Source organism: Eumetopias jubatus, unplaced genomic scaffold (assembly GCF_037043125.1).
Source record: "Eumetopias jubatus isolate StellerSeaLion01/CBP00866 unplaced genomic scaffold, mEumJub1_p1.0 scaffold_9, whole genome shotgun sequence".
NCBI classification, from domain to species: Eukaryota; Metazoa; Chordata; class Mammalia; order Carnivora; family Otariidae; genus Eumetopias; species Eumetopias jubatus.
This window is the reverse complement of record NW_028274815.1, coordinates 130,115,248-130,128,029: the sequence shown is the minus strand read 5'-3', so window position 1 is coordinate 130,128,029 and position 12,782 is coordinate 130,115,248. Positions and strand designations below refer to the sequence as shown.

Genomic DNA, 12,782 nt, shown 5'->3' with positions numbered 1-12,782 from the left:
TGTTGATTTCATTTAAACATAAAAGAAGCCCGGTTGCTGATTTTTATAAAATGTACTCTTAGAGCATAAATCATAAGGTAAGGTAAATTTCATACAAATCTTTTTTCTGAGGAAACTCCATTTTATATGTCAAATTAAATTAGAAAAATGAGCAGTGTTCTCAATTTCCATTTGATTTTGCTGTATTAAGACTTGTAAATAAATGTATTTGGGTTTTGTTTTTGTTTTTTTTTCTTTCAGAAAATATTGCTGCTTTCATTAGAGTATATGAGTGCAGAATTTCTTAACGTGGGAAAGATTTTGAAGTATATAAAGAACTGGATTCATAGCTCTTTGTAATAGATGTCAGAAGTAAGAATAACGTTAATTATATTCATGAAATATATATGCCTGTTTCCGTATGAATGAAGAAGTAGACACCTCTGCCCCTTCTTTAAAAATGTATCTCAAATTTCTTAAACTAGATAAAACAGTATGTTTAGATCACGAATTTAAAGTTGGGCTGTTTGTAGCTCTTGAATTGATGAAGCATTTCATCTGTCAAAGCAAGTCTATTTAAAAATACATACTGAATTGGAAACTTGACATCCATTGATTGCATAGCTACTTTTTTTTCTATCCTGAGCAATAACTGCTATCAGTAAGAAAAAATACTGATGACATTAAGGCATCAATATTTTGATGACTTCAGGACTTAGCTGCTATAGTAATTTGTAAACATCTTACTACTAAGCTGTAAGTGTTCTGCTGGTTAAAATGCACATTAAAGCCAGCACAAATATTGTTTACCTACCTTCTCTAACCTAAGTGTTTCAAAAAAAGATAAATTTCTAACTGTAGCATAGCTTATGAAACACATGGTATCTTTTGAATTTGGGGGAAGGCGTTACTTTGAGCAAATAAGCTTAAGATCAAGTTGACTGTCCTTTGCAAGTAAAAGGAAGAGACATCTCTAAGTTATTTAATAAGCATATTTATTGAACAGTATTCCTAATTATATTTTCCTGGCTTAATTTGGCTGCTAAAGAAATTTAAAATCTGATTTTTCCATTGCATTTCTGACAGATCCTACCAGAAATAAATACCAGACTATAAAACCTTTGGTGTCATTTTGAACATCACCTACTCCCATAGTTGAATCCATAGGACACGTTCCAGTAAAGGCCTCTACTATTCTGTTTCCCTTTTACACAGAGCTGTGTAGCCAGCCAGCACACCATGGACCCACCTTCTTGGGGGAAATGACTTCTTTCATCATTAATAATAACTAGAAAATTCATCACTATCTAATATAGAATTACTTAATGTAATAGAAATACAGTACTCTTGTTGTTGTTGAGTGTTTAGATTCCCTCCTTCTTCATCTAAACCCAAAGTTTTTATTGTCAAGTATGTGGAGCAGAGATTAAGTAACTCCCTCAGAGAACTCACTAAGTATTGCCTTCTTCAGACCTCACTAGAGTAGATAGTGATCTTTTGCCTTTTTAATCTTTTTGGTTCTTAATCCCATAGTCACAACCCTGTCACTACTGGAATTGATAGTAAAGAAAGTATTTGAGCAGTGAAGACTTTCATCATGTAGAAGTTATTTAGAAAAGAATCTGGACTATTTAGATGCATTTTTGTAGTAAATCCGATGATTTAAGCACTAAAATCTTAAAACATTTACGTGTGAACCTAGCATCTCCTTTTACTTTGTAAATTAGGCCAAATATGAAATCCAGATGTCTTCCCTTTGTATTTATTTGTATTATCACTGTATGAAATCTAAGTATATTTAAGGAAAACTAAACTTGTTATAAAATTATTTTGCTTATTTTATAGTAGCTTGCCTGTCTTCTGTAACATGTAATTAGATTCTTCATCTTTGTTTCTCTAAATCAGATGCTTTGGTGCCACTCCCTCCCCCCCCCCCTTTTTTTTTACTTTTCCAGTTCTCGTTTCCCCTTGAAATACTGATTTGGCTTTTAAAGATATATTTTGTCATAATTTCAGAAATTAATGAAATTCTGTGTTGGATGAAGTGGCTTGTTTAAACCTGCTAACTGAAGTCTTCACTGAGCTATATGTAACCACAACTAGTACTATTTTCAATTAAGTCAGAATCTTTTGGGATGTTAAGTATGGTTTGAAACTATTTTAACTTGAAATTTAGAGAAACAGCCAAAGATCAGTGCATTTACAGAGCACACCTTAACAGGCTTGGTTGGTCCTTCATGATGGTGTTCATTACTCTTCAGTATGTTTAGCCTATGACATACTCTCAGATGCACTCTACTCCAAAAGGTGGGTTCAAATGTTGAGATAATGTGTTGGTTGGGATTGACCTAAATTTGCACAGACTGTCCATGTGCTATCTTGTGCTATCCAGATTGTGGTAACACTAGAAGTGTCCCTGGGACCACAGTTGAAGTGTAGTTTTTGAGCATCTTGTGGAGGCCCATCAGCAACATCATTGCTCATCTTTAGGCTTCACCAGTCCGGTGGCCCCCAAACGCTAGGGTTCGCATTTGTTTTCTTCAGGCCAAAGAGAAGAGCCCATCACCGACTTGGAAGAATGTCAGCCCCTGTCCACTAAGTAACCCACCCCACCGGGAAAGAACCAGGGCTCCATGGGCTTGGGGCTCATCTCCAGTCGGTGTGCGAAGCACGAGGCCCTCACACCTCATATAAGGCAGGAGGCATCACGCACGACGGGCCAGGTGTCCTTGCCCTTCCCGGGGCTGCCCGGCGCGTGAGAGCGCAGGCCTCCCAGCACGTGGAGCCGCCGGGCTGCCCGCACGCCCCCTCCCGCCAGATGTAGTCCAGGCCCAGCTGGGCCCGCGCAGGGATCCCCAGCACGGCCACCTGACTGAGTGCAGGGCGTGCTGCGGCCCGCTGCTGGTGCCTCCGCCGCCGGCGCTGCGGCCAGAGGAAGGCGCCCGCCGTGCACACGGGCCCTGGAAGCGCACTGCGGCCATTATCCGCGGCGCCTCCTAGTGGGTCAATGGCAAATCCTCTTGGTTCTCGCGAGAGCTCCCCCTCAGTGGGGATTATATAATTTCCCTTAGGTGGGGGTGCTGGTGCTACCCTCCCTCCAAAAAAGTTAGGTGCAAAGCACAGGTGGGAGTGAGAGAGGTGTCCTTGGGGGACATGGGGGTAAGGGGTACTGTCCCCCACTACCCCCCTACTTAGCTGGACAATGAGTCCTCTTATGCTAATGAGGTATTTACGTCACTTCCGCTCTTTCTCGGCCGCCATTTTGGCTAGGGCAGGTTCGGGGACTCGCTCCGAGGCGCTTGTATTGTCTGCTGAGGGGAGACGCGGGATCAGCCCCCTCCCCCGCCCGTTGCCGCCGCCGCCTCCGCCGGCCCGGTCTCCCCTCCGCCGCCTGCCGGGATCCATGAGCTGAACTCCCGCCCCCCCCCCCGGTCGCCGCCATCTTGTGCCCCCTCCCCCTCCCTCGGGCAGCGCTAAGGGGGATTTTGGCGTCTCCTCAGACACAGCTCCCTCTCTCGGTCCCCGCTGCTGAGGAGCGAGAGGAGTGCGGCCGCCGCCGCCCGCCTGCCCGCGCCGGTGAAGCCGCCTCTCCCACACCCTCCGTCTCCTCCCTCCGCCCCTCCTTTGTCTGCACCGCTCGACGACGCTGCCGCCGCCGCCCGCGCGGGGACTGGAGGGAGCCGCTCGCGCCGCCGCCGCCGCCCGCCGCTCTGCTGCGCCCGCCGCGCCCCCCGGCAGCAGCCGCGGCCGCGGCGCGAGCCGGAGCCCGCCGAGCCAGAGCGCGACGAGGCCCCGGGCGCGCCCTCGCCGCCGCCACCGCCGTGCCGCCGCCATCCGCCCGCCGCCGCCGCCGCCGCCGCCGCCCGGCCCCCGAGCACGCCGGCCCCGCGCGCGCCTCGAGGCCGAGTCAAGGTAAGCCCCGGCGGCCGCCGCGCGCCGACCCCGCGGCCCGGCCCCGCTCCCGCCGCGCCGGCCCCGCGGGCGCATTGTTGTTCCGACTGCCAGCCCTCCAGCCACACACATGCTCCTTTGCATACTCCGGTGCTGACGGAGCGCCCGCCCCGGCGCGGACCGCTACCCGGGTTCTGCTCCGGGGTCCAGGCGCCTCCTCCTGCAGCCCGACCCCCCCCTTCCCCGCCCCGTGAGCCCGCCGAGGCCAGCAGCCGGCCTGGCCCCCAGAGCTTGTCCCGCTGATGGCATCTCCCTCCACCCCGCCCCCAGCAAGAACCGAGCTGCTCCCATCCCTGGAACTAATCCCTTCCTCCCGCCCCCCCCCCCCAAACGAGCCCCCCACGCACACCCCCGGTGCCTGGGACGAGCCTTCTGCCAGGTCTACCCATCCTTAGCTGGGGGAGGGGGGGACAGATTGGGGGGCGGGGAGCATGCATGGCACAGAGTGGAAAGTCTTTGCCTCCGCCGTGCAACCCTTCCTCCCCAACATGCCAGCTCCCCTCCTAACCACGGAGTCCACCACCACCCCCTTTTCTCAGTCGCAGCTGCCTGGTCAGCACGACCTCTTTCGAACATTCTGAACCCCAACTTTGCAATAAGGTGGTAAAAAATGGCAATCCAGAAAGCTGCGAAAAGATTTTTTTTAAAATGCAATGAATGGGGAGGAGTTTTTGAGCACCCTTTTATTCACCTCTCTTTCCTCTGGGCTGCCTGCCTGCCCTCCCCTCCCCCCCCAACCTGGATGCCTGTCTGCTGGAAAAGGCGCGATTGCTTCTCTTCCTCTTCTGCCCAAGATCAGGCGCTAAGGTCTAATATCTTTTTTAGCCACACTAAGTCTTCTTGATGTTCTTGCATTCACCAGTTCCTCTGGGCAGTTCTTGCTATAACCCCATTTCTCAGACAAAGGCATAGGAGGGAAAAAGAACCAAACTGTTTCCTGTGTTTGCCATTTTAATGCTGTCCATCCCCACACACCCAATTCCTGTCCCTGATGCTTCTCGTGCCAGTGTCTTGAACCTTCAAGATGGGGGGCGGGGGAGAACCAACTCCTGGGTAGCTTGATACAGTTTCTTTATAAATCTGCATTGTTGCTTCTGGTTTATGGCCATCAAGAAAATACCAGCCCCCACCCAAAATGCACCGCAGCCAAGTCGGCTAAAGGCGATGAGTGTTGGAGTCAGTAGGGGGCGCATTCCCTGCACTGGGTAAGGCTGCAGAGGGGGGAAGGGCCCCAGAGCTAGAACAGGATGTGCTTCACAGCGCCTTCTACAGACCATGGGAAAATGGACCCAGCAAGACACACACTCTCGCACTCTTAGTTGGTGAGCTGACAGCAACATGGCGAAGGATTAAGTGAGTCAAGAGCGGTGATTTTATTTCTTTTAAAAGAATCCACCCTGCATTTTAGAAGTTCCTTCTTTTTACTTTTTCAAAACTGTTGACCCTCAGACAATCCACATTTGTTCTTGGCACATCATTGGTACACAGATTTCCTATTCTCTGGAATCTGGAATTCTTCCACCTTAAGCTTTGAATGTGTCACCATGTCTTTTTCCAAGGTCAGATGGTAAAAGGGAAAGTTTAAAACCTGAGAGTAATGGGTTTGGGGGTATTGCCGATTACCTCCTTTCTTCATGGCCCAAATCTTTCCAATTCTTTTGAGAGGTAAAAATCATTCTTGAAGGATGTTAGATTTTAGTGGGGTAGTAATTTTCATAAGCATGTAGATGGGTGTCATGATTTGCAAAGCCTTGTTGGTAAACATCAAACCCATGTTGAGTTCTTCATTGTCAAACTCAACAGAGTTGATTGTAAAATTTTGTTGCCTTCCAACTTTGGACTTGTAATTGCCATTCATTACCTCAGTAGCCAACCACCTTTGCAAAAGTGTTGACACCGGTCTTCTGTGAGCACCCACCTTCTTAGGGTGTGTTGATTTCTATAGATTTTACTCCTCTTGTTATTTCCATAGGTGTGAGATGCACAATGCGAAACCTAGGCCCCAGCTTTTGCACCATGATGCACAGGGTTGTACTTTTTGTACTGAACTGATAGGTGGCCTAGTGGTTATGCCCTGTACTACCATTTTGAGGATCTGGACTCCGTTCCTGCCTTGCTCTTTGGACCACATTGTCAATTCACACCGGTGGGTATATTCATTTTGGAGGGTGGGAACTGCAGCAACAGGGAAGCCAGAGATTTCTTCCTCCTTGGTCACCACCAAAGCCAGCACTTCCAAAATTTCAGCCTAGCCACATTCCTCAAGAGCTGGTTGCAATCGTGGGTTCTGAACAGAGAAATGACTTATGGCTTGCTTAAGAGAAAATTTTTAAGTTGCTAATATTGTTTTAATCATTTGCATTCTGCACTCTTGTGTATAAAGTATGTGAAGTTCTCAGTTATTGTTATCTTGATGACCCAATCTCAAGAGTTGCTAAGCTTCTATAAACCTTAACAGATTCTCTGATCAGAACAGGCCTTTCCATGTACTTGCTACCAATGATTGACAGTGGTTGTTGATATTCAGGGTACTTTTAAGACTTTGTTGCAAGTATTTTATATAGATACATCAAGGTAAATTTATGGGTGTATTCTTTGATACATAGTTAATCAGTTGGTGCCTAAGGGAGAATTTTCATGGAACATATGCTACCAAGTAACATTTTGGTGACTGAAAAGGAAGCAGCTTGGTTCAGGTATTCCAGTGGAGACTTAACTATATTGGTTTTGCAATTTTTTAGTAACCACAGAATCAGATTTTAAATCTAAATGGTAATATTTATAATTTTTAAATACTGCTTCGTATATGTTAAATAGATATAATTTTGACCTGTACTTGGTCTTTGATACATAGTTATATTGAGTTTTTAGAGGAGTAATTTGAAAACAACTTATTTGAGGGTATGTTTGAGGTGAGGCTTGTGAAGGTGCTTTTGTTTGATTTGGCAAATTATACATAAGATACAGTGTTAACTGATAATCCTTAGTGGTAATAGCCATTTTCCCCCTACAGGAAAACTTGCTATGAGCTCTTAGAAAGCATGTATTCTGCAGTTTCAAGGTTTCCTGGTTTTGGCATCAAAATAAATAAAAAGTGAAACGATTGGGCTTGAAAGCTGGAATTTAGGTAAACTGTGAGGGTTCGTTAAAAGTTCGGTAAAAAGCCTCAACTAACTAGAGGGTGGGGATGGGTATTCTGTTTAATTGAATTTTAAGTAGAAATTCCTTCTTTATCTGGCCATTGTTGAAAATTTCCTAAAATTACCTTATCAGAGGCTGCTATACGTTGAACTAACTAAATCTTTGATTTGGGTTCTTATTGTCTCTATAGAAAATATAGGAGATTGGGCTTTGAATCTCTAAAGACCTCTGGCCCCGCCTGTCCTGGAAGTCATTGGTTGTAAACATACCCACTGTGAATTTGTTTTGCTTAAATTTCTCTTTTTTTTCCTTAAACCAGAGTGCAGGAAAAGTTCTAATACTATTTATGTTAAAAATAAAACGTCACCATGTTGAACAGATTAAGTGTCAAGTAAGTTCTCAATTATTGTTATTTTGATGACCCAATCTCGAGAGTTGCTAAGCTTTTAAAAACTAAAGATTCTCTGATCAGAATAGGACTTTTCATTAACATGTAGTTGCTACTAGATAATCAGCTTAAATAGGCTTTTACCAAGTAAAAATGACTTCTGTTTTTTGTTCGATTTGATTACTAAAAGCATAATTAAATAAGGTACACCATGTGTTAAAAATTGTTGCTTTCCTTGTAACTAAATGTAATTTCTAGTATTTTGAAAATTTAAGTGTTCAGCAATCTGTCGGTTGATACACTTAAGGTGATGTACACATGCTGGCTACATGTTTAATTGTGGGAATTACTTTAATGAGGAAGATAGAGCTGATCAGTTACAAAGGTGCAAGTAGGGATCAATACTTGGGTAGAGAGAGAGAAAAGAAAAATCTCAGAATTTCAGTAGTATTTTTGTCTTTTGGGAACTATATATAAATAACAAAATTACATAAGTTGTAATAGACCTTGGCAGGTTGATTCCATCAATTGGTGTGTACATAGATACACACAAAATACAACTCACTTTTTTAGAGTTGGAAATAACTGTCATTAAATACAAAGTCCGAGCATCAGAGATGTGGTTGGGAAATAATACATTTAGCTACGGAAAAAAATGTCGGAATCAGACATTGTAGTTTTTTAAAATAACCTGTTAAAATGTTAGTGAGATGACTTGCAAAATGATGTGAAAGTAGCCAAAAAATGGAAATTTTTATAAGATTAGAAGCTAATTTGTAGTTTACACCAAGATGCCGAGTACTATTGTGTAATAATCTACGTGTTCATCCTGAACTTCCAAAAGGGCTTTCCCTTTAAAGTCTGTTATGTCTTCCAGAAGATAAAATATATTTTCCATGGGAGTTTAACTTTGATTTATTTGCCTAAAAAGCATGAACATTAAGTAAAATGTTGCTCCCCTGAGTAAATAATTTAATTATAGAGTCACAGAGCTTGACATGTTCTTAGCATCATGCAAACTTCCCCTAGTTTTGTAAGAGCTTGTGGCGTTAAATCTAGAACAAATGCCATATTTTGCTGATGTGCATCACTGTCAGTTACACATTTTATGTTGTTAGTTTGGAAACTTGGCATTTGAAACTAGTGAGAACCAAAGCCCCCCACTAAGTGAATTGATACTTTGAATGTAGAAGCTGTTTCTTGTTTACTCATTTCTGCCTTAATCACTGAGATACTTTATAGAAGAAGCCATTCTTGTTTACCCCAGCATGAGTGGCCACGGTTCCCTCCTGACTTCATGTTTTTTATATTGTTTGTGTGCCTGATCCTGTTAATTACAAAGTGAGAGGAAGGATGATTGTGCTCCCTCAGTATTTTCTGTGTCTTAGTTCTCCTTAGACCTAGACCTGTGTTTTGGTTGTGACCTACCTTTGATATCTGGCAGTTAAGGAGTCATCTTAAATGAGAATCCATATTCTCTTTCACTGGAGGAAGGCTCTCCTTACATATTATCAGGCTTCTCAGATTGGTATATATATATCAACTTGATTATAATGTGATGTGTTTGTCTATATTAGGAAGTCACAGATAAAATGTGAGCCAACTATATATATACAGGAACTGTTTTGATTGAGGGCACACATTTTCTAATCAGTGTAAAATGCAAAGTTCTTTTCACTATTTCCGTTCTGAGTTCTCTCATCTCCACGTATGCATTCAATCGTCCTCTGCCTGTAGTTCTTTGAAATGGACTCTCAAGCTTCCTTGCTTTTATTGATCCCTAGCTGAGTTCTAAGACCACAGCTTGAGAAACAATGAAATCTCCAGAATTGCAGCCGAGTTCCAGAATTAAAGGTGTGGAAATTAAGAGGAGAGCATAAACGCTTTTGATAAAGTTTACTAAGGAAGACTGCCCTGAACACGTACTGCAGTTTAAGATTTAAGGTTTAACTCAAAAACATGCACACAATCTGTAGGAGACTTGTACATTGTTTGACCATCCCTTAGAATTAAAAATAAATCCCTACACATCCTGACTCCCTCTCCAGTAAGGGTGTAGATTTGTAATTGAGTCACTCAGCTGTGGGTTGTTTCTGTTTATGTGTCACTTCTGTGACTTGGTTGATGCCTTTAAGAAGGGTGAGCTGTAAGTGTAAAGGCCTCTTTGCTGGCCTTTAGGGTAATATTAATGGCATGCCCATTTTATTTGCCAAGCATTTTTTAAACCATTCTCAATTTTCTCAGGATTGTCCTTGTTTCACAAGTGGGGAAATCAAGGCACTGTGACATGCAGTGATGAAGTGAGCCTCAGAATGTGTTCATGCCAGGCCTGTGCTTGAACACAGGCTTTTGTAGGTTTCCCTTGTGCTCTTTGGCTCATGAAGGGTCACATGAATGCTTCATAACTGGGTAGTGCTGTTTCGTGCTTGTGTGTCGTGAATACCCAAGGATCCTAAATGGGCTTGACAGTCAGAGGCTGGCCACACCCCCAGCAAGAGAGTACCGGCAAAATTGTGCTAGGGGTGGTTAGTTGAAGCAGCACATGTCTGGTTTGAAGTTGCCTGTACAAGGATCTAAAAAGAAAGTTTGTTTAGGGTCCTGTCGCTTTTCCCAGTGTTTTGGTTTAGGGCAGTCTTGTTCTTTCTTTCCTCTGAACAGTTATTTTTGCTTAGACAGATAATTGCTGGCTTTTGCCCTTCTGCCTTTCCTTTTTCTGAACCCTCTGGGCTCTGTTTAGGAGTTTGTGGAAGGCTGTGCTTCCATTGAAACATGCAGCTTTTTCTGGTGGGAAGTGGCAACAAATGAGAACCTGAATGAGTGGTTTCTTTTGAAATCTGGTGTATCTGAAGAAACTTCCATCTAGCAGAAATATGGAAGAATTCATTAAAAGTTTAAATTGGGGGTTGTAAACGTAAGTCAACAGTTAGAATTCTTGCTCTTGTGAAAGGGGTGGGGAGTGTCCTGTGCAGTCGGCTCAAAGTCCTGGTCCACAATCAGGTAGGCTTAAAAACAACACCAAGAAAAACTTCTCTGCAGAAAGTTTAAGAGTTGAGCCCACCAAGTGGCAAAGCCTGCTACACGAATAATGCTTCTGCTACAAAGAAAGCTTTGCCTGTAGGGCTTGGCTCCTAGGAGATCACTCAGAAAAACTTGAGGGGATTCAAGTAAACTATTCTGTTATTCATGAATGAGGAGAAAAGTACCTTTCCCTTACTCTGGGAAAATTATTTCGGAGTAGTTTTGATAGAACATGGAAATTTTCTCATTAAGGAATTAAAAATAACCTACTTTGTGTCCTATGCCATTTAGATGACCAGACCAGTGACATGCTACTGGAATGATTATAAGTGGACACATCTGGATGTCTTCTTAGGCCCCCAGTTGTGAATTGATTTCCCTTTTTCACATTTCTCTTTAGCCAGGTTGTCCACCTGTATTGACAACAGCCGTGCTCCGCTATGGAGTTCTTACATAGATGGCAAGGTGTTGCGGTCATTCCCCATGGTGTGTCGCTGCCTTGCTGGAATGCCTACTTCAAACAGAGCAAATTAGGAAATGCTCCCCGTCTCATTCTCTCTAAAGCTAGATTAAGGTGTTAGAGATAGTCTCAAACCTTTTTTTTTTTTTCTTTTGGTAAGCTGTGAGGCATCTTTCTTTCTTTCAAGTAAAATTCGTTGTGAACTTCAGTATGTAAAATTGATAAAGGGTTAGGGAGCACACCTTCAGTTGCTCAGCTTTCATCTTGTCCCTCCAGCGTCATCTTCCCCTCCATGCATATATTCTATCATAGTCTCAGCACATTCTTAAAACACCCTGAAAGCCATTTGGCTCCGTTAGTGTTCTGTAAATTCTGGCGGTCACAGCTAGGATTCTCATCTAAAATCTGAATACTCCCAAGTAATGGGATAAACAGCAACATAATAGTTTCTGGTTGTAGGCACTAGTCTTTTAGTCTGAAAATCTTAGAAGTGACCCACATATTTTTTTTAAATAGAATATGCAAAATCTAGATCATACCTTGATGTGTCTATGTGACTTTAAGTCACCTAGGTTTATTGTGGGTACTTGCAGATATTCTATTGCATAAGCGTTTTAAGTGCCACAGAGCTTATAAAGTTAAGAATATGCTAACTCACAAATGTAAACTAGTATGTGAAAACACTATTAAGTGTGTGAATGCACATTATGATGTGTCTAGGAACAGATATATGGCAACCACATCTGATTATCAGGATTAGTAGTCCATATTTTTTAAAAGATTATACCATAGTGTGAGCTCATAATTTTCAAAGTGACTATTCTAGTATCTGATCTGGTTTAAGATAATGATAACTGCTTTAAGTGTTAACTGGCAGCATCTCATTTAATCTTTCTGGCATTGGAGTTGAACAATGGAATCGTGTCCTTCTGCATATACTATAAGGAAAGAGACCTCCAGAGGTTGAGTACATTTTTGGGTTCACAAAGCTAGTAAGTGGCAGAGTAAGGATTAAGTAAGGACACAGGTCTGCCCGGCTCCGGAACTGTCTTCTTAATCACTACATCGTACCATCTGTCTTTTGAGCAGAGGAAAGCTTTTACTGTGTTGTGTCACCCTACTTGTTAACAGAAATTTGAAGTTGTGAGGTAAAAATTTTACATGTAGCTGATAGGTCAGCTGAATTTTTATTCATGAAGACAATATAGCTTTACTGGGAAACACAAACGTGGATGTAGACTGTAGGCTTCACCCTTGAACTTCATCTTCCTTTTGCCATCACTTCAGTATCTTACTGTCTTGTACCTAAGGCTCTGCTCCGGTGATCTTGCAGACCTTTCAGATTGTGTGGGTCTGAGGTGGGTGTAAACTCGGCTGTGGTGATTCTGACAGTTGCCTAGGTCTGGTACTCCACTCCGCATGGACTTCTCTAGGCTTTTTGTAATGGGACTTGCCAAACGGGCCAGATTAATTCTCTTAAAGTGCTGTTAGAATTGTATCCTTTCTCTCCTTCAGTGTCTGCAGCACCTCCTCAGTGCCTACCAGACACGGTAGCGGACTCTAGCTGCACACTCAAGGCTTCTGTCCTGTCCCCAACCTACCTGCCCAACCCTGTCATTCATTATTACTCAGAAGCTTGGCATAGCAGCCGTTCTGGACTCTATGTGTCGTCCGTAGAACTCCTTGCTGTCCCACCTCTAGAACTGTGCCAGCAAGTTTTTTTGTTGTTTTGTTTGCAGTGAATGCAGATTCTCAACTTACCTAGTGGCCCCAGCTTAGCATCTGCTTCCACCTTCTCCTGAGCTCCCCTGCTGAGAATGAATTCTCCCTCTTAGGAAACCTCAG

At 43.4% G+C, this 12,782-nt stretch overlaps 1 protein-coding gene across 6 annotated transcripts in view; it reads left to right on the top strand.

Annotated features, from left to right (window-relative positions):
- Positions 1 to 23: 23 nt before the first annotated feature.
- The window catches only part of ADNP (activity dependent neuroprotector homeobox), a 35,270-nt gene continuing 22,511 nt past the window's right edge, over positions 24 to 12,782 (top strand). Inside the window, exons 1-2 of one of the 6 annotated variants that reach the window (XM_028125241.2) lie at positions 5,936 to 6,076; positions 7,391 to 7,462. The gene's annotated coding sequence lies outside the window, so the exon portion shown is untranslated. Of the gene's footprint in view, positions 78 to 3,828; positions 3,892 to 5,935; positions 6,077 to 6,848; positions 7,058 to 7,390; positions 7,463 to 12,782 lie in introns of those variants that run through there. The other 5 variants (XM_088026799.1, XM_088026800.1, XM_028125242.2 and 2 more) reach the window with 5 other exon arrangements.